Below are 22,963 nucleotides of genomic sequence, written 5' to 3'. Positions count from 1 at the left end.
CCTAAATACCTCCAAAGTGGCAATGGCTCCTCATGTAAAGCAGCTGTTGCTCAGGGGGACTCAAAAGCACTGGTCATATGATACTGTCTCCACTGTGCCTGGAGACCTCAGTCCTCAGGAAAGGCAGAAAAAACAAATGACATTATCAAAAGACACCTCAGAAAGTTGTCTCAAGAGACCCACCTCCCCTGGACTACTCTCCTTCCCATGGCCCTACTACAAATAAGAAATATCCCCTCAAAGTTAGGTTAAAGTCCGTTAGAAATGTTGAATGGGTGACCTTTTTTTACAAATGATTTCCATTAGATCAGGACACCTCTGAATTGGTCACACCTGTAACTACCCTGGCCCATTTCCAACAGGAGTTGACACAGCTAATGGAGATCCAACCGCAGGAAATAGGACAACTTTATTTAATCTGGGAGACTTACTACTGATAAAGGCTCTCCTTTCTCTTTTCCCTTTTCTAGACCCTAGTTGGGAAGGCCCTCATGCTGTTTTCTCTACACCCTCTCGGTGGTAAAAGTTGCAGGAATTGACTCTTAGATTCATCACACTGAGTCAAAGCCTGGAATGCTGACGGAGAAGCCCCAGACAATCTGACAATACAGAAGAATGCTCTGAATATCACTGGGAAAAAATAGGGAATCTTACATTGAAAATCACCGAAGATAAGTCAATGAATGAGGGCTACTTGTCCTACTCAGTTCCACCCCTGCCTTACTAGATACGTTCTGTCATTTCTACCATTCCAATCAAAATTTACTTCTCCAAAAGGAAATTCTATATCTTGGTGAGCAAAATTTTAGATGGAAATTATTTACTATGCCACATTTGTGGGGAATGCTATACTTAATTTGCAATAGGACTATGCACTGTAGCACCCTCTGAGTGGAATTTTGGATAAAGAGCTTCAATTGCTGTTGTATATTGTTGGGTTATCTTTTCTATAGAGGGTCTTTATCTTTCTCAAGATGGCCACCCACAGCCTGTATATATTAGGAATTAGCCTCATCATGCTACCAAGTTTTGCTGCACCCCTCTAACAATTAACTCAGCGTATCTTTTAAAGACTTTAGCACAGAAGTTGTTAAACACCAGCAACCCAACTTTGGCAAGGGACTGCTGGCTTTGTCTGTCATCCTCATCTCACAGTACTGCCATCCCTGTCCCAGCCCGATATTGCACCCTTAATAAGGTGATCTATCAACCTCAATACAAGGGGGGAGTCCCATTTATGTTAATGAACTTGAATGACTTGTATAACTTCCAAATTAATGAGATGACAGGGGTCACACTAACAGGTCAAACAGTAAACCTTCTCCAGTCCTGTCAAGGTAAATTTTCTGGGGTCGTACCCCACAGAAAACCCATTTAGGGCCCAATATCAACACACACAGAAATAAAGTTTCTTTATTGATTTCACTTTGTATTAGGAGAAGCCAACATTTTGGTCAAGCCCTAGGGACCATGAAAAGAACATCAAAGCAACTATTCTCTAGTGATTAACCCCTCACATGATCATGTAAACTATATGTTTTCCAACTGTACCATATAGGAGACCAGTATAATTCTCGAGGAGACCATCTGTAAATAAGGGGACTTTGAAGGATGTGCAATCTAGGTATTGTATAAATAGACCCACTAGTTGTGTTCACACTTTCCTTGGGAAGATTATACAACTACTGAGTATCTCAGTAACTTTTTGGTATGAAGAAGCTTCTGAGTAGCTGCTGGTGAATATGAAATGCAGCTACCTACACTGGGAAAACAAAACTGTTGGGATAAAACAGGATATTTCCCTGGGTGCTTTCCAACCTTAGACTGGGGTCATCTTGGCAGGAATGCTAACCACCTTGGAAAATGAAAATGGCGAACTAACCTATTTGTTCTTCATAGAAAATAATTTCTGCCTTGAAAAACAGGGAGTCTTCTTCCTGTGCAAAACCAACTCCTACTTATGTTTACCAGCCAATTGGACTAGAAACTGTATGCTTGTTTACCTAGCTTCTGAAATTAATATAGCTCCCAACAACCAATCCCTTAGCAAAACAAGCTATCCAGTTCATACCCTTCTTGGTAGGATTAGGAACTGCAGCAAGTATAGGGCCGGGATTGGAGGATTTGCAACCTCTCTATCCTACTGTGAAGACTTATCCAAAGATTTTACAGAAAGTTTAAAGGACATTGCCTGAACCATTAACACTATACAGAATCAAATAAATTTCCTGGCAACAGTCACTCTGTAAAATGAGAGGACTAGACCTCCTAACTGCTGAAAAGGGTGGCCTATGCCTCTCTCTAGAGAAAGAATGCTGTTTCTATTTCAACCAATTGGAGATATTAAGGGATGTCACCCAAACATTAGCCAATTGGGCCTCTAAGATACAGCAACAGCAGTTTGAGTCACGGGGCTCTTGATCTAAATGGCTGATTTGGGGATCATGGCTCCTCCCTTTTGGAGGCGCACTATTAATGGTTGTCCTAGCTTTAATTTTTGGACCATGTTTGTTAAACCTTTTAACCAGATTCTTTTCCTTGCCTGGAAGCCATCTGACTCCAAATGGTGTTACAGATGGAGCCACATATGGACACTCCATTCTTCTGAGGACCTCTAGCTCGACCTCAGTAGAAACCCTAGATGCTGTTTCCCCATTCAGTGACCCTCTCCAGCAGGAAGTAGCTAGATGAGTCATTGCCCAAACCTCCTAGTAGCAGTTAGGGTCCCCACTCCTGAGGGGGGAATGTGAAAAGAGAGAGAGAGAAATCAACTAGGCAAATAGTTACGGCAAGGGCCCTTGGTAGAATTCCCTTTTAACAGAAAGCAGCTTCTGACAAAAAGCAGCCCAAGAAGTCATTTCTTCTTCATCAAAGAGCAACCTGAGATACCAGGCAGCAAACACATCATGAAGGCACGCTGTAACACAAAAAGGAGCCTCCTGTGTGACACTGTGTGACATACAGATACACAGTGGGCCCCAGTAAGCAAAGTCCCCTCCCCTCTTGGAAATACTCAAACAGGGAAGCTTGTGCAGGGGAAGGGCCTGCAGCAGCACTGATAGGAAGAGCTACCCTGAACTAGGCACATCCACCTTGGAGTGTTCTGCCCTGAGCCTTTTTAATACATGTGCCTGCATGCACACTAGAAAGGAGTGGGGGGGTGGGGGGGGGGCTCAGAAATTCACACCTTATGCAAATGAAACACTCCTCCCTCCAGCTTGTGTATATATACCCTTGCACATCACTGTAAAATGTCAACCCATCTTTCTGGGACCCCTCTCTGCTCCAGAGATCTTTCTTTCTTTAGCTTACTAAACTTCCACTCTACACTCACCTTTGGAGTGTTTGTGTCCTTGATGTGCCATGAGACCAAGACTTTAGGTGACACCTCAGACAATGAGGCTGTTTCCACTAAGGGGGAAAACTAATTTAAAAGTAATAGGATAAAATAGAAAAGGAAACACCTCATGTTTTCACTCATAAGTGGAAGTTAAACAATGAGAACACATGGATACAGGGAGGGGACCATCAGTCCTGTCAGCGGGTGAGGGATAAGGGGAAAGAGAGCATTAAGACAAATACTTAATGTCTGTGGGGCTTAAAACCTAGATGATAGGTTGATAGGTGCAGCAAACCACCATGGCACATATACACCTATATTATAAACCTTCACGTTTTGCACATGTATCCCAGAACATAAAGTAAAATAAAGGAAACAAAAAGAAAAATAATAAAAATAAATAATATAATTTCAGGCTCTATTAAGCATTTAAAGGCATCAACATAATAGAATATGTGGTAGAATATTTGATATAGGGCGGTCAGATATGGTCGTAAGGATAGAGAGATAAATAATCAGATATAGCCAGATTTGTGAAGGCCTTAAAGGGCATTGGGTGCTAGGCAGAGGACCTTGACTGTCTTGTTAGAAAACCTAAATAATGCCAGTGTGACTGGAAGGTAATGACCGAAGGGAAGTGAGGTAAGGGTATGGAGGAGAGATTAAGAAGACAACTAACTTCAGAATATTTCTTATGGTAATATTCTGAAGTTAGTTTTTAGAGGATATAGGAAAAACAGGAATGAAGTAAAATATGCCTTCCTTAGCTTTTTGTCCTGAGCAAATGAGTGAATGATATTGCCATTTGATAGTAGCATATTGGGACAGGTAGAACCAAAAAATTTTTAGGACATGTCAATGTAATTTGGCTCTTAATAAAAGAGGCCAGATGGCAAGCAAAAAGTTGAATATAGAGTCTGGTGACTGCAGGAGGTGTAGGACAGAACCTAAGAGAAAAATTGAGAAAAAATCAGGAAACATGTAAAGCACAGGACTGAATTTTATTTAGAGAGCTTGATATATAGAAAGGGAAAGGAGTAAGAAAAAGTAATCAGGAAAGGGAATCATGAAGAAGTGGTCAGTGAAGTAGGAGAATCACTAGAAGTGAATTGTGTCCAGGAAGTTAAGTGAGAAAAGTTAAGTGCTTTTCTATTACAAAAGCACAGGATGAATTAGTATAATTCTTGAAAATTAAGAATGTGGTACTGAGCTTGCAAGAAAAAAAACAAAAAAACAAAAAAACACGAAACACAGAAGCCTGAAGGTGCCAGAAAGAAATGGAAACACAAGGAAAATCAGAATAAACAAAAACGGATACTATATACTACCTAATGAGGATTTTGACTTTTATATGTGCTCTAATTCAAGGGATCTAGGATTTCATTCTCATAGCTGGACAAAATATATTTGTTCAAAACTGAGAAATATGGGAGAGAACACTGTATAAATCATGGAATCTATAATTCTCTACTAATCTATGAAGGTAAGACTCAAGAAAAAATAGGAAACATGCATAGAACTTTAAAAGTGAATCAGTATTGAAAAGAAATGACAAAACCAAAATGACTGAGTTGGGGTGAAGTGAGAAAAAAAATCATGAGTCCCAGACATATTTAAATATGTTTTACCAAACTTTCAAGCAACAATACTTCTTACGTCATAAAAAACAAAAAGAAAAAAACTATTGTGACATTACCCTACTCCTTTTATGACAGTAGTACAACCGTGATGCTTGGAAGTGAAAAGCTAATGGTGTTTTCTACCTCTTCCTAACCTTCTTAGTAACGCTCTAATGCAATTTTTTGGCAATCACATGACCTAAGAAATTGTTATGTAACGATATACTTAGTATGTTGAGATGTGTTATTGCACATAAACCTGGAATGTATGGACTTATGGGACTCCACTGAATGAAGAATGCTAGGTTGATACATACAGGTAGGTTCTCTACCTGAATGACTGCTTATCTGAGTCTGTTTTAAGAATTCAACCTTTGATACTATTGCAATGCCAAAAGCGGATAGTATAAAACAGAAAAAAAATTAGTTACTACCTTATATATAAAAAAATATACATTGAGCACACCCACACATATTCTCTCTCTCACATACATACATACACACACACATATCTATAATGACCAAAAGGACTTGTCCAAAAATATTACAAGGATAACATCTCATGAGAAACCCCAACTCTGCAACATTTGTACCTTCTCTGTATTCTAATACTAGCAGCTAAACACAGCTGTTGAAAAACTTTAGGTTTCTCCTGACTGGACTCCATTAAATTGTTACTGTAAATTTCAAGTGGAAACTCAGTACCACCTGGCAAAAATGCTGCAGTTCCCTGAAGAATTCTCTCTTCCACTTTCCAAAAGAACTATTTCATTCCTATACTTACATCACCAAGCCTTCAATGTTGCCTTCTCATTTTGAGTTGAGAAAGTATCTTCATTCTTTGTGAAAATAAGCAACCTACTCATCTGCAACTATGCATGTGAACTCCCACCCATACGATTAGAAGGAATGTGTTTGCCTATCATACTGTAAATATTTTGCAGTTCATTGTTATTCCACATTATATTTTTGAAATGAATTTACAACCGTATACATAGAGTTGGTTTATTGATTTTAGATTGAAATACTCTCTGCTGAATAAATAAAGGTGAATTTATTATTTTGTACAACTGCTGATAGATGGTTGCATTGTTTGCATATCTTCTCACATGGTTAAGAGTGCTACAATAAACATTCATAGGCTTGTCTTCTTGTCCGTCTACAACAAATATTTTCTGAGGGTAGATTTTTTGAAGTGGAATTACTGTATTTCAAAGTACGCACAGTTTCAAAACTTTAAAATCAAATTTATCTCCAAATTAGTTTTATCAGATTACATTACCATGAGCAGTATAAATGACATCTTTTCCACATGTTATGTTCCGCACTAGTAAAACAAGTAAGTTATCAGACTTTAATCTTGTGTCTCAGACAGGTCTGAAGCTAATTCTAGTTCTAATTTGAATTTCTTTATTAGTGATGTTGTAATATCCTTTCATACATTTGTTAGTCGTCTGGTTTCCTCTTTCATAAATTGCCTGTGATATCTTTTGCCATTTTTTTTCTACTGAAAATGTTGTTTTAGTTTTTAAACTTTAAAAATTTTTACATATTGCCTGTACAGTGTGTATACAATATACACATTTAGAATTATCAGTTTGCAAAGCAAACATCCACATAACCTCTATGTTATTTTGTTTTTCCTGATTTTTATTTTATACTAATTAAAATATTCAGTTAGTATTAATTTTTTCTATCTTCTTATACTCAGCATAACATTAAAAAATTACTAAAGATATTTTTAGTAAATATAGTTTCTATATTTTTTGCAGTTATATATTTTCTTGTATGAATGCATTATTTTTTGTTTTATTATTGATCTTATTTTGGATTTGATCTAGTTTTATTTACCATAAGCATACTTGTACGTATATCTTGGTGCAAATAAGCATGGCTCTGCACAATAGTTGTATAGGGTATAATTGCTGAATCTGAAAGTATATGAATTTTCTGTTGTGTGAAATAACACCCTTTGTTTGTTTTCCACTGATGTTCATTTTGGCTTTCAAAGCCAAACTATAACTCTTCTAGCTTAGTTTTATTTTCACTGCCACTGTGAGTTCTGACTTTTCCTAATCTTTTCTAATTTGGTATTGTCAGAATTTTTATTTGTTTAAATTTTAGTTTTTAGTGGAATCTGTTATATAGTCTGGCTGTGTCCCTACCCAAATCTCATCCTGAATTGTAGTTCCCAAAATCCCCTCATATCATGGGAGGGACTTGGTGTGAGGTAATAGAATCATGGTGGTGGTTTAGCACATGGTATTCTCATGGTAGTGAGTAAGTTCTTAGGAGATCTAATGGTTAAAAGGGACTTCCCCTTTTGCTTGGCTCTCATGTTCTCTCATGCCCCCCTGTGAAGAGGTGCCTTCCACCATGATTATAAGTTTCCTGAGGTCTTCCCAGCCATGCAAAACTGTGAGTCAAACATCTTTTCTTTATGAATTACCCAGTCTCAGGCATTTCTTCAAAGCAGCATGAGAACAGACTAATACAGTGTAATTGTGGGTTTACATTGCATTCATAAATTACTAATTACATTTCTCTTATTTTTAACACTTGGCTATACATGTGTGTGTGTCCTCTTTTCTGATATAATCTTAACGTATTCCTACTTTTCTACCTTCCTCATTCCCTTTTTCCCTCCCTGCATCCTTTTCTCCTTTCTTTTTTCTTCCTTTCAGCATTTCTTTCCTGCTGATTTTCCTGTTATCTATTTCTTACATGTTTTAACTCAAAAATATTATAAACCTATTCCCTTTACCAATTATGTGTATTGAAAATACCTTTTCCACTGCATAGCTGATTTTTCACTTTCTTAAATGTATTTCTGAAATTCAAATTCTTAATGTGGTCAAGTTTATTTGCTATTTTTTAATAAATAGAGGGAGTTTTATTGGTTATATAAGCTATGCAGACTTGCTGTATGTGTGTATGTGTGTGTGTGTGCCTGTGTGTTAATAGTATTAAGTAGTGGTTCATGTTTTCCATCCTTTCCTAACTGCTCTGCAGTTATGTCTTTTTCATATATCAATGATGTATATATCAACAGAAATATATTAGTGCACAGTTCTTGAGGCTAGGAAGTCCAAGATCTGGGGGTTGCATCTGGTGAGTGCCTTATTGCTATGACAACATGGTAAGAGGCATTGTATGGCAAGAGAGGACCAAAATCACTTTTATAAGAAAAGAAAAAAGCGCTCTCACTCATGATAATGAACCCACACCCAAGAAAATAATGTTAATCCATTCATGAGTATTGAACACTCATGACGTTATCACCTTTTAAACCTTCTACCTCTCAACACTGTTGCATTGAGGATTAAGTTTCCAGAACATGAACTTTGGAAGACACATTCAACCCATAGCATTCAGTGTGTGTTCCTTCACCAAGTACATGCAAATTAAAGTGGAATAATTGTTTGACATCAACTAGAACACCAGAATCAGTAAAGTGGAACACAATGATACAGGTTTTCTGCCTTAAAATGAAAATTTGCAGAGACTATGGAGATTTGTTTTCTATGGAATCTATGTTTAATGATTATTTATAAAATAATAATTTTAAAACCCTGTTTATTTTTTTCCAACTGAAATTTATTGTTCAGTTAAATTTCCATCATGCCATTTTTAATTTCATACCTCCTTATCAAAAACATTTTTCAGGCTGGGCCTCATGGCTCACACCTGTAATCTCAGCACTTTGGGAGGCTAAAGTAGGTGGATCACAAGTTCAGGAGTTTGAGACCAGCCTGGCCAACATGATGAAACCCCATCTCTACCAAAAATGAAAAAAATAGCCTGGTGTGGTGGCACGCACCTGTAATCCCAGCTACTGGGAAGGCTGAGGCAGGAGAATTGCTTGAACCGGTGAGGTTGAGGTTGCAGTGAGCTGAGATTGTACCACTGCATTCCAGCCTGGGCAACAGAGCAAGACTTTGTCTCAAAAAACAAAGCAAAACAAACATACTTCAGTGATATGAAAGCTCAAAATAAATTTTATCATACGCAGTCTCCAAATAGCATTTGTGCTCAAATCATCTTAGATATTGTATCATCACCATTCGAGAACCAGCATTAAAACTGTTAATTCTATTCTTAGATAATCTGATAGTTCTATCTCTAGCAGAAATATAGATAGTGAAATTCAGCATAATAATGACAATGATTATGCTGGGCCTCAGGTATGTGGAGATTAAATATATAACATAACTTGAGAAACATTAAATTGCTTTTCTTCTTGGCTTTTCCTTGCACAATGAGTTGGAAAAGCAACTTTTGGAATACTTGTTGGAAGTTTAAATGATAATAGAGATAACACATTAGACGAACATTATTCAGTGTGACCTAAACATGAACTTATTATGTGGGTCATTCGTTTATCTAGCAAATATACTTGAAAGCTTTTAATGTTCTTGGAACTGTTCTAGGAATTGTGGATATAGACATTTATCAATAGAAAATTATCTGTTCACATGAAGTTTACATTCTATTGGTGAGGGAGACAAGGAAAAAATATTTATATCAGATAATTCTAAGTGCAATGAGAAAAATGTAAAAGTCTAAAAAGAGAGAAGCAATAGGAAGATTCAATTTAGGTCATGATTTCAAAGAAGTCTTCACTAATAAGATGACATTTCAAAAAAATGTTTATCCTGTATGAATTGATTATGATAAAATAAGTATTGATGAAGTTAAGAATTATGTAAAGTTTGAGACATTGGAGAGAAAAAAGTCTTGGATAAATAGGTACTCACTACATAAAAGTTTGAGACACTGGAGAGAAAAAAGTCTTGGATAAATAGGTACTCACTACATAAAAGTTTGAGACACTGGAGAGAAAAAAGTCTTGGATAAATATGTACTCACTACATAAAGACCATATCAAAATAAGTTATAAGAATTAAGATTATTTGCCAAAGTAAGCGCTACTGAAACAACCCCCCTACATTGGTAGGATATTCAAGCTATTTGAAAGACCTTTAAAATAGCTAATTATAAATGCTAAGGATGATAATCCTTCATAGATTTTTTTATTCATTAAGTTACTAAAATAAGATACCAATTTTCAGGTGCTGTGCAATCTTTTTTTATGGACATATTGCAACCTTAAATGTAGTGATCAAGTATTTTAAATGATGAATTTTATTATTTTGGTTATATATGTACTTGTAACTCAGGTTGCTCTATGATATATTATAAAAGTTGGGGCCAGACACCTATAAAGTGTCCTTTATTTAAATAGTTACAAATTGAAAAGGCAAAAAAACTGGTTTCTTGGATCCAAGAAGAAAGATGATCCCATACATTTGAATTTTTATTTAAGACTTTTAAAAATTGTATAATAAACTACATATAAATAAATCACAAATTAAAAATCACATTTAAAAAGTATACAAAGATAATTTATCACAAATCAGATTTTCAGTATTAGTGGCACAGGTCTAAGGAGGGTATGGCTGAAACTGGCCCAGTTGTTCCATAGAACTGTTTAGAGTTTCCTTTCAATAAACACAAAAATTGACCCTTCAAAAGTGTTAAAACTTAAAGTCACATTTGTCTTATCCATGTTCCTTTAGCAGGAAAGCAACCACCAGGCCTCCCAGAGAGTATCAAGGAACTGAAATCTCATCTGTCATGATTGCCTAATAAATAGACTATCTGGTTCCTGTTGGCCAATTCTTTCTCCTTACCTCTCCCTAATTCCTGTTTTCCTGCATATAACTACATTTCTTCTCTGCTGTATAAACCTGAGTTTAGTTGGTGAGGGAGATGAATTTGAGACTAATCTCCCATCTCCTTGATGAGCACAAAGCCTATCCATGTTCCAGAGTTTACCACTCTTCTACTTTTATTGTGATCATCACCTAGATTTTTTTTTTTAGGTTTGCCAACTGATTATGTCTTCCAAACACTTTAACAATGCCTGTTTTATAAGCTTTGCATAAATAGAATAATAGAATATATATATATATATATATATATATATATATATATAAACTTGTATCTGACTTTTTTATTAACTTCATAGTTATGAGGTTGACCTGTGTAGTTGTATGTAGCTGTACTTTATTTATTTTTGTCGATAAATAGTGTTTCCTATATACATTTGGTCAGAAAATGCCTGTCCTTACCTAGATCCATAGGGGAGGAGCCCTAGCCAGGGAATACCCACTTCCCTTTCCCACTTTTATATTGTTTAAAGGGACCAGCACTTCCCTTCCCAGCACTTCCATATCAGTAGCAATGCCTGTTTTATATACTTTGCATAAATAGCATAATAGAGTATACACACACACACACACACACACACACACACACACACACACACATACTCTCTGCATATATATTTTTATCTGACTTCTTTATTAACTTCATAGTTGTAAGGTTGACCTGTGTAGTTGTACATAGCCGTACTTTATTTATTTTTGTTGATAAACAGTGTTTCTTATATAAATTTGCCACAATTCATTCTTTCATGGCAGATATTATTTTTGTTGTTTTCATGATGTTTGTTTTTTGTGTAAATATGCACACATCAATATGCAAGACTAGAATCAGGAATGAATTTACTGCTCCCCTAGTCATGTGATGGTACCATTTCACATTCCATCAAAAGCTTATGAACATTCCTTTGCTTACTATCATCTCCACCATTTGAAAATACCAAAATTTTAAAAATTACAGCCATTTGGTCAGTGTTTAGTTGGATATTTTTAGGGTTTGAGCCTCCCCAAATGCATATTTTGAAACCCTAACTTCCAATTTGATGGTATTTGGGAATGGGGCTTTTGGGAGCTAATTAGGTTGTGAAAGTAGAGCCTTGAGAATGGGATTAGGGCCTTTCTAAGAAGACACAAGAGAGAACTTACTTCTCTCTCTGTACACTGACTATGAAGACACAGCAAGAAGAAAGACATCTACAATCTAAGAAGAGGTTCCTCACCGGAACCTTACCATGCTGGCACTCTGATATTAGACTTCGCAGCTTCCAGACTATAAGAATATATTTTTGTGTAAGCCACTCTGTATATGATAATTTTCTACAGTAGCTTGAACTCACTAAGACAGGATTTAAATTTGCATTTTCCTAATTATTAATGAGGTTGAGCATGTTTTTATTGGAAGTCTTCTGTAAAATTCATTTGTATACTTTTTATTGAGCTATTTGTCTTTTATTTGTAATAATAATTTATGCATATTTGGATGTAAGCTTTTGACTAACATTTATGAACCTCCACAGTTCATGAATTTTTCCTAAATTCATATGGTGAATTTTGATGTGTATGTGTGTTTTCATTTCAGTGCGGTTTTTTTGTCTTATTTTCTTTTACGGTTACTCTTACTAGTTTTTTTGTATATTTATATTAATGTTGTCTGATTGAACAAATTTTTCCAACTAGTTCACAAATGCTTTTGCTAATTTGGTCCGGTGGGTTTCCATATATATTGTACAATGTTATCATATTCCAAAAAATACAATAGAAAAGTCTCTGAAAATTGGCTGTAGCCCCTCTCAGTAGTGGTTGGAGTTCAGTCCTGTTGGCAGCATAGGGATTCAGAGGGATACAGGCACCCCTGAGTCCCCATTTCCTGGCTTGCTGACCTTATACTGGCAGCAGACTCCAACAGGGCCCTGAGTCCCAGCTAATAAATTAGTAAACAGTGTAAAAATAAAAAAGTCAAGATAGAAAATTCAGTAAGATTTCTTTAGTTGTTGACAACAAACTAAAAAAAAAATTACAAAAACAATTGAGTTAAAGTACCTACAAAACCAAACCAAACAGAAAACACCTTAAAAATAAATGTAACCTACTGAGTGCAGTGGCTCATGCCTATAATCCCAGCACTTGGGGAAGCCGAGGAGGGGGGATTGCCTGAGCTTGGGAGTTCAGAACCAGCCTGGGCAACGTGACAAAACCCCATCTCTACTAAAAATACAAAAAATTAGCTGGGGATGGTGGTGGGTACCTGTAATCTCAGCTACTGTGAAGGCTGAGGCAGGCAAATCTTTTGAACCTGAGAGGCAGAGGTTGCAGTGAGCCAAGATCTGGCCACCACACTCCAGCATGGGAAACAGAGCAAGACTCTTGTCTCAAATAAATAAATAAATAAAATTTAACCAAAAAGTAAAAGACCTATACACTTAAAAGGTATAAAACTTGGATGGAAGATTTGAAGAAGACAAAAATAAATAGAAAGATAGCCTGTGTTCATGGATTGACATAATATTGTTAAAATGTCCATACAACCTAAATGAACACTAAAATTCAACAGTGAAAAATAACAAGTGTTTGTGAAGATGTGGAGAAAGTGGAACATTTATACATTGCTGGTGGGAACATAAAATTAGTGCAGCAGCTGTGGAAAACAGATTGATGCTTCCTCAGAAAGCTAAATATAAAATTACCATATGACCCAGAAATTTGATGTCTAGGTATATACCCAAAAGAATTGAAAGCATGAAACCAAATGATAATCAACACCAAAATTTATTGCAGTACTACTCACAACAAATAAAAGATGAAAATAAACTGAGTATCCATTAGCATATAAATAAATAAAATATGTATGCTTACAGTGGAGCATTATTTAGCCATACAAAAAGAAAATGAAGTTCTAATACATGCTACAACAAGGATAAACCAAGAAAAATACACTAAATGAAATAAGCCAGGAACAAAATGCCAATTATTTTATAATTTAAAGAAAATGTCTATAGTAAGCAAATTCATAGAGACTTTCAATAAATTAGAGGTTACTGCGTTTTATAGAATAGGGGACTATTGAATTTTTACTTAAAAATTAATGATTTTTTAGGGGAGGTGACAAAAACATTTTACACATAAAAATAAAAATGACAAATTTTATGTCATGTATATGTATTTCCACTAAAATAGAAAAATTCTGAAGTACCAAATTTCATCATCTAAATCTTCTTGACCATGTTTGTTTGGAAATATGTAATATATATTGTCCACCCTGAATCAAAATACTCCTTCATCTATGAACAGGTAAAACCAAAAAAATTATCTGCTTTTAAAACACAATGGTGGTACAGGCATTAGATACATATTTTTATATTCACAGGTAGAAATTTGCGGGAGTAAAGGATCACTAGTTCCAAGCAACTCCAAATCCTAGCAGAGCACATTTTGTAAATTCAAGGCTTAGGCCTAGTCCTTTTAGGCTTGATGGTCTCTTCTTTGGCCCCACCCTCTAGAATTAACTTTGTAGTTACCTTGTGACACTTCTGCCCTCAGAATTATTCTTCATTTCTCTGAAGGGTAACACCTGTTTTCTGCCAGAGTTGCTGTATCAGGACATTTTTTACTTGTAGAATACCCAAATAATGATAGCCTTTTCATTTCATCTTATTTCTGTCCTCTTCAGTCCAAGCTGCCAGTGTTTTTGCTGGTATAACATTATAAAAAACCTTGAGGGCCTCTGTGTCTGTCAAGCAGACCCACATTGCTAAAGAAAGTGTTCTCCACAGATCCTTTCTTTATCATAACTTGTCTCTATTTATGGCTTCTGGGAAGATGGTTGATTGGATGCATGAGTTATGTATATATATATCATGTCTTTACCAGAAGCTTGTCCAGTCACACTTGACCCATTCTCTAGAGCATGTGCTAGTATCTTCTGCAGTCTTGATAGGCTGAGAATTTTCCAAATCATTGAGTGTTGCTTCCTTTTTGCTTAACAGTTTCTTCATCAACGTATCTTTGTCTTTTTGCATTTTACTATCAGTAATAAAAAGAATCCAGGCCACACCTTAAAAACTTTGCTTAGAAATCTCTTAACCAAAATATCCAAGGCAATTTCTTACAAGTTATGTTCCTCACCCATCAATAGAAACAATTAAGTCAAGTTTTCTGCCAGTTTATAACAAGGATTACATTTCCTACAGTTCCAAATATCGTGTTTCTTTTCTCTCTCCGAGACCTTGCCATAAGTACTTACTACCTCTGTATTTCCACCAAGTCTCTCCAAGGCAGTATATACTTTTTGTGTTACGCAATTCAAAATTATTCCAATCTCAAGCCATTCCCCATTTCCAAAGCCACTTACGTATTTTTGGTGGTATTTTTTGTGTCTTTGTTTGTTTGTTTGTTTGTTTTGAGAGAGAATCTTGCTCTGTCACCCAGGCTGGAATGCGGTGGTGTGATCTCCGCTCACTACAACCTCAGCTACCGGGTTCTAGGAATTCCCTACCTCAGCTTCCTCAGTAACTGGGATTACAGGTGCCCACCACCATGCCTAGCTAATTTTTTTTATTTTTAGTAGAGACAGAGGTTTCACCATCTTGGCCAGGCTGGTCTTGAACTCCTGATCTCATGATCCACCTGCCTTGGCCTCCCAAAGTACCAGGATTACAAGCGTGAGCCACTGTGCCTGGCCTTTTTAGTATTTTTTCTATTTGCAGCCCACTTCCCTGGACTAAATCTTTGTTTCCTAGGTCTACTATAATGAATTGCCACAACTTGGAGGCTTAAAGCAACACAAATTAGTACTCTCACAGTCCTGAGGCTACAAATCTGCAATCAAGATATCAATAAGGCCATCATTACTCTAAGAAAAGAATTGATTTTTGTCTCTTTTTGCTTCTGATAACCCCAAGTATTTTTTGACTTATGGCAGCGTAATTCTCATTCTGTTTCTGTCTTCACATGGTTTTCTTCTCTGTGTCCACATAGATTCTTTTCCGTCTCTTACAAGGACACTATCACTGGATTTAGGATCCACTCTAATTCACCATGGTTTTATCTTAATTTCTACTTCAGTTACATTTACAAAGATTTTATGTCAAAAGAAGGTCACATTCTAAGGCATCTGGTAGACTTAATTTCTGGAGGGAAACTATTCAACCCACTATGGCTGGCTTTAGATTATTTAATCTGATAATCTTTTTCTATTAATTATAGTATTTTATTCATTTATATTTATGGAAGTTACAAATAGAGTTATATTTAAACCTAAATAACATGAACTGCTTTTATTTGTCATGTACAGGCGTAGCTTGGAGATACTATGGATTCAGTTCTAGACTCACTGCCATAAAACAAATATCACACTAAAGCAAGTGGATTTTTTGGTTTTCCAGTGGAAATTAAAGTTATATTTGCCCTGTATGCAAGGATATTGAGTGTATATTAGCATTATGACTAAGAAAATAATGTGTATATGTTAATTTAAAAATACTTCATTGCTAAAATATGTTAACAACCATCAGAGACTTCAAGGAGTCATACTCTTCTTTTCTGCTGGAGGATCTTGCCTTGATGTTGATGATTGCTTACTGATCAGCACGGTGGTTGCTGAAGGCTGGGTGCCTGTGGCAATTTCTAAAAATAAGACGATAGTGAAGTTTTAAACATCAACTGACTCTTTCTTCATGAAATATTTCTCTGTGGTATGTTCTCTGATGCTTTTTGATAGCATTTTATTAACTGCAGAACTTCTTTTAGAACTGGAGGCAGTTTTCAGAAACCCTACTGCTGCTTTATTAAATAAGTGAATATCAAATATTCTAAATCCTTTGTCATTTCAATGATATTCACAGCGTCTTCAACAGGAGTACACTCTGTCTCAAGAAACTTTTCTTTTTCCATAGGAAGCAACTTCTCATCTGTTCAAGTTTCATCAAAGGATTGAAGCAATTCAGTTACATCTTCAAGTTTCACTTCTAATTGTACTTCCCTTGCCATTTCCATAACATCAGCACTTAGTTCCTTCACTGAAGTCTTGAACTCCTCCAAGTGATTCATGAGTGTTGGAATCAGCTTCTTCCAAATCTCTGGTAATGTTGATATTTTGACTTCCTTTCATGCACCTTGAATGTTCTTGATGACATCTAAGATGGTGAATTATTTCCAAAAGATTCTCCATTTACTTTTCCTAGGTCCATGACAGAAATCACTATCTATGGATCTAGGGCCTTATAAAATGTATTTTTTAAATTTAGACTAAAAGTTTAAAGTCTAAATTAGTCCTTTATCCATTGGCTGCAGAATGGATGTTGTGTTAGTAGGCATGAAAACAATTTCAGTCTCCTTGTACAACTCCATCAGAGCTCTTAGATGACTAGGTGGTATCTTCTCAATTAGCAGTAATATTTTAAAATGACTCTATTTTACTGACAAGTAGGTCACAATATTGGACTTAAAATATTCAATAAACTATGCTGCAAACAGATGAGCTGTCATCCAAGCTTGGTTGTTCCATTGCTAGAGCACAGGCAGAGTAGAGTTAGCATAATTCTTAAGAGCCCTAGGATATTTATAATGGTAAAGAAGCACTGGCTTCAACTTAGTCACCTGCATTAGCACTTAAGAGAGTGCTCCTAAGAAAGCTGCTTTGAAGCTTTCAAGCCAGGCATTGGCTCCTCTTCTCTAGCTATGAAAGGCCTAAATGGTGTCTTTTTCCAATATAAATCTATTTTATCACATTGAAAATCCATTGTTTGATGTAGTCACTTGGATCAATGATCTTAGCTAGATCATCTGGACAACTTGCTGCAACTTCCACTTCAGTATTTGTTGCTTCACCTTGACTTCTATGTTATGGAGATGGCTTCTTTTCTTAAACCTTGTGTACCAACCTCTGTTAGCATCAAATGTTGTTTCTGCAGCCTCCTTATCTCTCAGCTTTTGTAGAATTGATAAAAGTTTGAGTATTGCTCTGGGTTAGGCTTTGGTTTAAGGGATGCTGTGGCAGTTTTGATCTATCTAGACCACTAAAACTTTCTATCAGAATAAGCCTGTTTCATTTTTTTATTTTTATTTTTTTGTCTATGTGTTCAGTGGCATGACACTTAATTTTCTTCACAAAGTTTTCTTTTCCTTTCATAACTTGACCAACCAACTGGCTCAAGAGGACTTGATTTTTGTCTATTGCAGATTTCAAAGGGCTTCCTCACTAAGCTTAATGATTTTTAGCTTTTGATTTAAAGTGAGAGACATGCAAATCTGTTTTTCATTTGAACACTTAAATGCCCTTGTAAGGTTGTTAACTGGCCTAATTTCAATATTGCTGTGTCTCAGGGAATAGCTGTGTCTCAAGAAAAGGGAGTGGGAGGAATGGCCAGTCAGTGGAGCAGTCAGGAAACACACATCATTTATTGATTAAGTTTGCCATCTTTCATGGGCATGCTTTGTGTAACCCTAGAACAATTGTAACATCAGAGATCACTCGTCATAGATCAATCACCATAATAGATATAATGATAAGGGAGAAGTTCGAAATATTCTGAGAATTACCAAAATGTGACATAGAGACATTAAGTTGGCATGTCCTATTAGAAAAATGGAGCCAATAGACTTGCTCAATGCAGTTGCTGTAAACTTTCATTCTTAAAAAACTGCAACATTTTCAAAGCACAGTAAAGTGAAGTGCAAAAATGAGGTATGCTTATATATTGAAATGCCTATTATTCCTTTTTTTCTTATTCTCTGTAACAGTCATTTTTTTCTTGTTGTTCCAATTTTTAAGCATTATAACGTTGGAACTATATACATGTTTACTGTCCTATAAGGGCTATGCTAAAAGTTATAGCATATGTTTTTTACTTCAAGTGTAATATTAATACCTATTTTCTTTCTCTTCTGTGATAAAAGTTCTCAGAATGTTTCTTTTAATTTTATTATCTACTCTCAATCTATGAGCTTTTATTTTATTTTTTATTGTTTTGACTGATCTATATACTAAATTAGATACTCTATTTATATACCCATTACTTAACGTTTTAGCTGTTCTTTAATTCTTCCTGAATCTCTGGCTCTTTTTTTTTTTATTTTTTATTGCATTTTAGGTTTTGGGGTACATGTGAAGAACATGCAAGATTGTTCCATAGGTACACACATGGCAGTGTGATTTGCTGCCTTCCTTTCCCTCACCTATATATGTCATTTCTCCCCATGCTATCTCTCCCCATCTCCCCACCCCTGTCCCTCCCCCATTTCCCCCCAACAGACCCCACTGTGTAGTGCTCCCCTTCCCGTGTCCATGTGTTCTCATTGTTCAACACCCGCCTATGAGTGAGAACATGCAGTGTTTGATTTTCTGCTCTTGTGCCATTTTGCTGAGAATGATGGTTTCCAGCTTCATCCATGTCCCTACAAAGGACACAAACTCATTGTTTTTGATGGCTGCGTAATATTCCATGGTGTATATGTACCACAGTTTCCCTGTCTAGTCTATCGTCAAAGGGCATTTGGGTTGGTTCCAGGTCTTTGCTTTTGTAAACAGTGCTGCAATGAACATTTGTGTGCATGTGTCCTTATAGTAGAATGATTTATCCTTTGGATATATACCCAGTAATGGGATTGCTGGGTCAAATGGGATTTCTATTTTTAGGTCATTGAGGAATCGCCACACTGTCTTCCACAATGGTTGAACTAATTTACACTCCCACCAACAGTGTAAAAGTGTTCCTATTTCTCCACATCCTCTCCAGCATCTGTTTGTCTCCAGATTTTTTAATGATCGCCTTTCTGACTGGCCTGAGATGGTATCTCAATGTAGTTTTTGATTTGCGTTTCTCTAATGACCAGTGATGATGAGCATTTTTTCATATGTTTGTTGGCCTCCTGTATGTCTTCTTTTGTAAAATGTCTGTTCATATCCATCTCCCACTTTTGAATGGGCTTGTTTGTTTTTTTCTTGCAGATCTGCTTTAGTTCTTTGTAAATTCTGGATATCAGCCTCTTGTCAGATGGGTAGACTGCAAAAATTTTTTCCCATTCTGTTGGTTGCTGATTCACTCTAGTGACCGTTTCTTTTGCCGTGCAGAAGCTGTGGAGTTTCATTAGGTCCCATTTGTCCATTTTGGCTTTTGTTGCCAATGCTTTTGGCGTTTTGGTCATGAAGTCCTTGCCTACGCCTGTGTCCTGAATGGTTTTGCCTAGATTTTCTTCTAGGGTTTTTATGGTGTTAGGTCTTATGTTTAGATCTTTAATCCATCAGGAGTTAATTTTAGTGTAAGGTGTCAGGAAGGGGTCCAGTTTCTGCTTTCTGCACATGGCTAGCCAGTTTTCCCAACACCATTTATTAAACAGGGAATCCTTTCCCCATTGCTTGTTTTTTTCAGGTTTGTCAAAGATCAGATGGTTGTAGATATGTTGTGTTTCCTCCGAGACCTCTGTTCTGTTCCATTGGTCTATATCTCTGTTTTGGTAGCACTACCATGCTGTTTTGACTACTGTAGCCTTGTAGTATAGTTTGAAGTCCAGTAGTGTGATGCCTCCCGCTTTGTTCTTTTTGCTTAGAATTGACTTGGCTATGCGGGCTCTCTTTTGGTTCCATATGAAGTTTAAGGTGTTTTTTTCCAGTTCTGTGAAGAAGATCATTGGTAGCTTGATGGGAATGGTGTTGAATCTGTGAACTGCTTTGGGCAGTATGGCTATTTTCACGATGTTGAGTCTTCCTAACCATGAACATGGAATGTTTCTCCATCTGCGTATGTCCTCTCTTATTTCATTGAGCAGTGGCTTATAGTTCTCCTTGAAGAGGTCCTTTACATTCCTTGTTAGTTGTATTCCTAGGTATTTTATTCTCTTTGTAGCAATTGTGAATGGCAGTTCGTTCTTGATTTGGCTCTGTTTAAATCTGTTACTGGTGTATAGGAGTGCTTGTGATTTTTGCACCTTGATTTTGTATCCTGAGACTTGGCTCAAGTTGTTTATCAGTTTCAGGAGATTTTGGGCTGAGACAGTGGGGTCTTCTAGATACACAATCATGTCATCTGCAAATAGAGACAATTTGATTTCCTCCTTTCCTATTTGAATACCCTTTTTTTCCTTTTCTTGCCTGATTGCTCTGGCTAGAACTTCCAGTACTATATTGAATAGGAGTGGTGAGAGAGGGCATCCTTGTCTAGTGCCAGATTTCAAAGGGAATGCTTCCAGTTTTTGCCCATTCAGTATGATATTGGCTGTTGGTTTGTCATAAATAGCTTTTATTGTTTTGAGATACTTTCCGTCAATACCTAGTTTATTGAGGGTTTTTAGCATAAAGGACTGTTGAATTTTCTCAAAGGCCTTCTCTGCATCAATTGAGATAATAATGTGGTTTTTGTCTTTGGTTCTGTTTATGTGGTGAATTACGTTTATGGACTTGCTTATATTGAACCAGCCATGCATCCCTGGGATGAATCCTACTTGATCATGGTGAATAAGCTTTTTGATGTGCTGTTGCAGTCAGCTTGCCAGTATTTTATTGAAGATTTTTGCATCTATGTTCATCATGGATATTGGCCTGAAGTTTTCTTTTCTTTTTGAGTCTCTGCCAGATTTTGGTATCAGGATGATGTTTGTCTCATAAAATGATTTGGGAAGGGTTCCCTCTTTTTGGATTGTCTGGAATAGTTTCAGAAGGAATGGTACCAGCTCCTCTTTGTATGTCTGGTAGAATTCGGTTGTGAACCCATCTGGACCTGGGCTTTTTTTGGGTGGTAGGCTCTTAATTGCTGCCTCAACTTCAGACCTTATTATTGGTCTATTCAAGGTTTCGACTTCTTCCTGGTTTAGGCTTGGGGGAATGCAGGTGTCCAGGAATTTATCCATTTCTTCCAGGTTTACTAGTTTATGTGCATAGAGTTGTTTGTAATAATCTCTGATGATGGTTTGGGTTTCTGTGGAATCTGTGGTGATATCCCCTTTATCATTTTTTATTGCATCAATTTGGTTATTCTCTCTTTTCTTTTTTATTAGTCTGGCTAGTGATCTGTCTATTTTGTTGATCTTTTCGAAAAACCAGCTCCTGGATTTATTGATTTTTTGAAGGGTTTTTTTGTGTCTCTGTCTCCTTCAGTCCTGCTTTGATCTTAGTTATTTCTTGTCTTCTGCTAGGCTTTGAGTTTTTTTCATCTTGCTCCTCTAGCTCTTTCAATTTTGATTCTAGGGTTTTTTAAATAGCATCATTCAATTTTCTTCAGGCTTTTGTCTTTTCTTTTGAGAAATGAAGCAGATGTGCTCAATATTCCTCATGTAACTCCTAAGCTCTGACAATTGCTGTATACTACAACAAGTTCTTATTCCCATATCCTACAAATCTCAGCTAGAGTTAGTTTTTAGCTACAAAAGCTTATTTGGCCTTCATGTGGTGCTGGCTGGTAGTGCCTAGAAGTTAATGAACTAAGAGTACCCTTCAATTAGTGATGGATGGGAGCTGGTGAATAAATACAACAACCTCAGTCCTCAGCTGTTGTGTGAATCCTAAGGCACTTTCTACACAGGCTTTTGGAGATTCTCAACAGAATTAAGTCAGTTGATCGACAGAATTGTGTCAGTTGATCAATTAATACAACTTATATTACCTTCCTTCTTTTTCTTTTTTTTTTCCTTCTTTCTTTTTCTTAAATACCGATTACCTTAACTATGTTGCCTTCATCACCATTCAAATAAACTATTTGTATGCAAACTCTTGCCTCAGTATCCATTTGGAAATATCTTAATGCAAAACTCTTGATATTTTGAAATACTATGTGTTTTTTCTCTGAGATCTTTCCCCATTTTCCCATTTTTTTCCTCTGTCTCTGCATTTCAGAGGTTTTACTCTGAAGCACTAAGGTGTAAATTGCTTTTTTAAAAATCTCTCTTAGAAATTTTATGACCTGTTGAATGTATTGTTTTTAAAAGTTGTTTTGGATTTTTTTAAAGCTATTATAACTTTATAAACTGCTTCACCCTTTTCTCTTTCCTTTCCTTAGATTCCAATTAAACATGTATTAGGCCTTCTTGATGTATCTTCCTTGTCTTGTCTCTTATCCTTTGTATTTTAAATTCTATTTTAACCTTTATACTTTATTCTAAATATTTTCTATGATATAGTTTTCAGTTTATTTACTCTTTATTTAACTATGACTAATTTACCTTTAATCTACCCATTGAGTTCTTAATTCCTTTAAGTTGCTCTTATTGAAAATATCTATTTTTTTACAAGTTTTTCAAACGAGTTTCATTTCCTTGAACACAACATGCAATGTTATTTTAAAGCATTTTTA

The 22,963-nt window shown here is 36.1% G+C and overlaps 1 long non-coding RNA gene across 2 annotated transcripts in view; it reads left to right on the top strand.

Moving 5' to 3' along the window:
* Positions 1 to 22,963, top strand: part of LOC141584811 (uncharacterized) — a 50,487-nt gene that overhangs the window by 23,888 nt on the left and 3,636 nt on the right. Inside the window, exon 4 of one of the 2 annotated variants that reach the window (XR_012518007.1) lies at positions 16,577 to 16,762. This is a non-coding gene — a long non-coding RNA (uncharacterized LOC141584811). Of the gene's footprint in view, positions 1 to 470; positions 929 to 16,576; positions 16,763 to 22,963 lie in introns of those variants that run through there. The other variant, XR_012518008.1, reaches the window with a different exon arrangement.

Source organism: Saimiri boliviensis, chromosome 6 (assembly GCF_048565385.1).
Source record: "Saimiri boliviensis isolate mSaiBol1 chromosome 6, mSaiBol1.pri, whole genome shotgun sequence".
NCBI classification, from domain to species: Eukaryota; Metazoa; Chordata; class Mammalia; order Primates; family Cebidae; genus Saimiri; species Saimiri boliviensis.
This window is presented reverse-complemented; position numbering and strand designations above follow the sequence as displayed.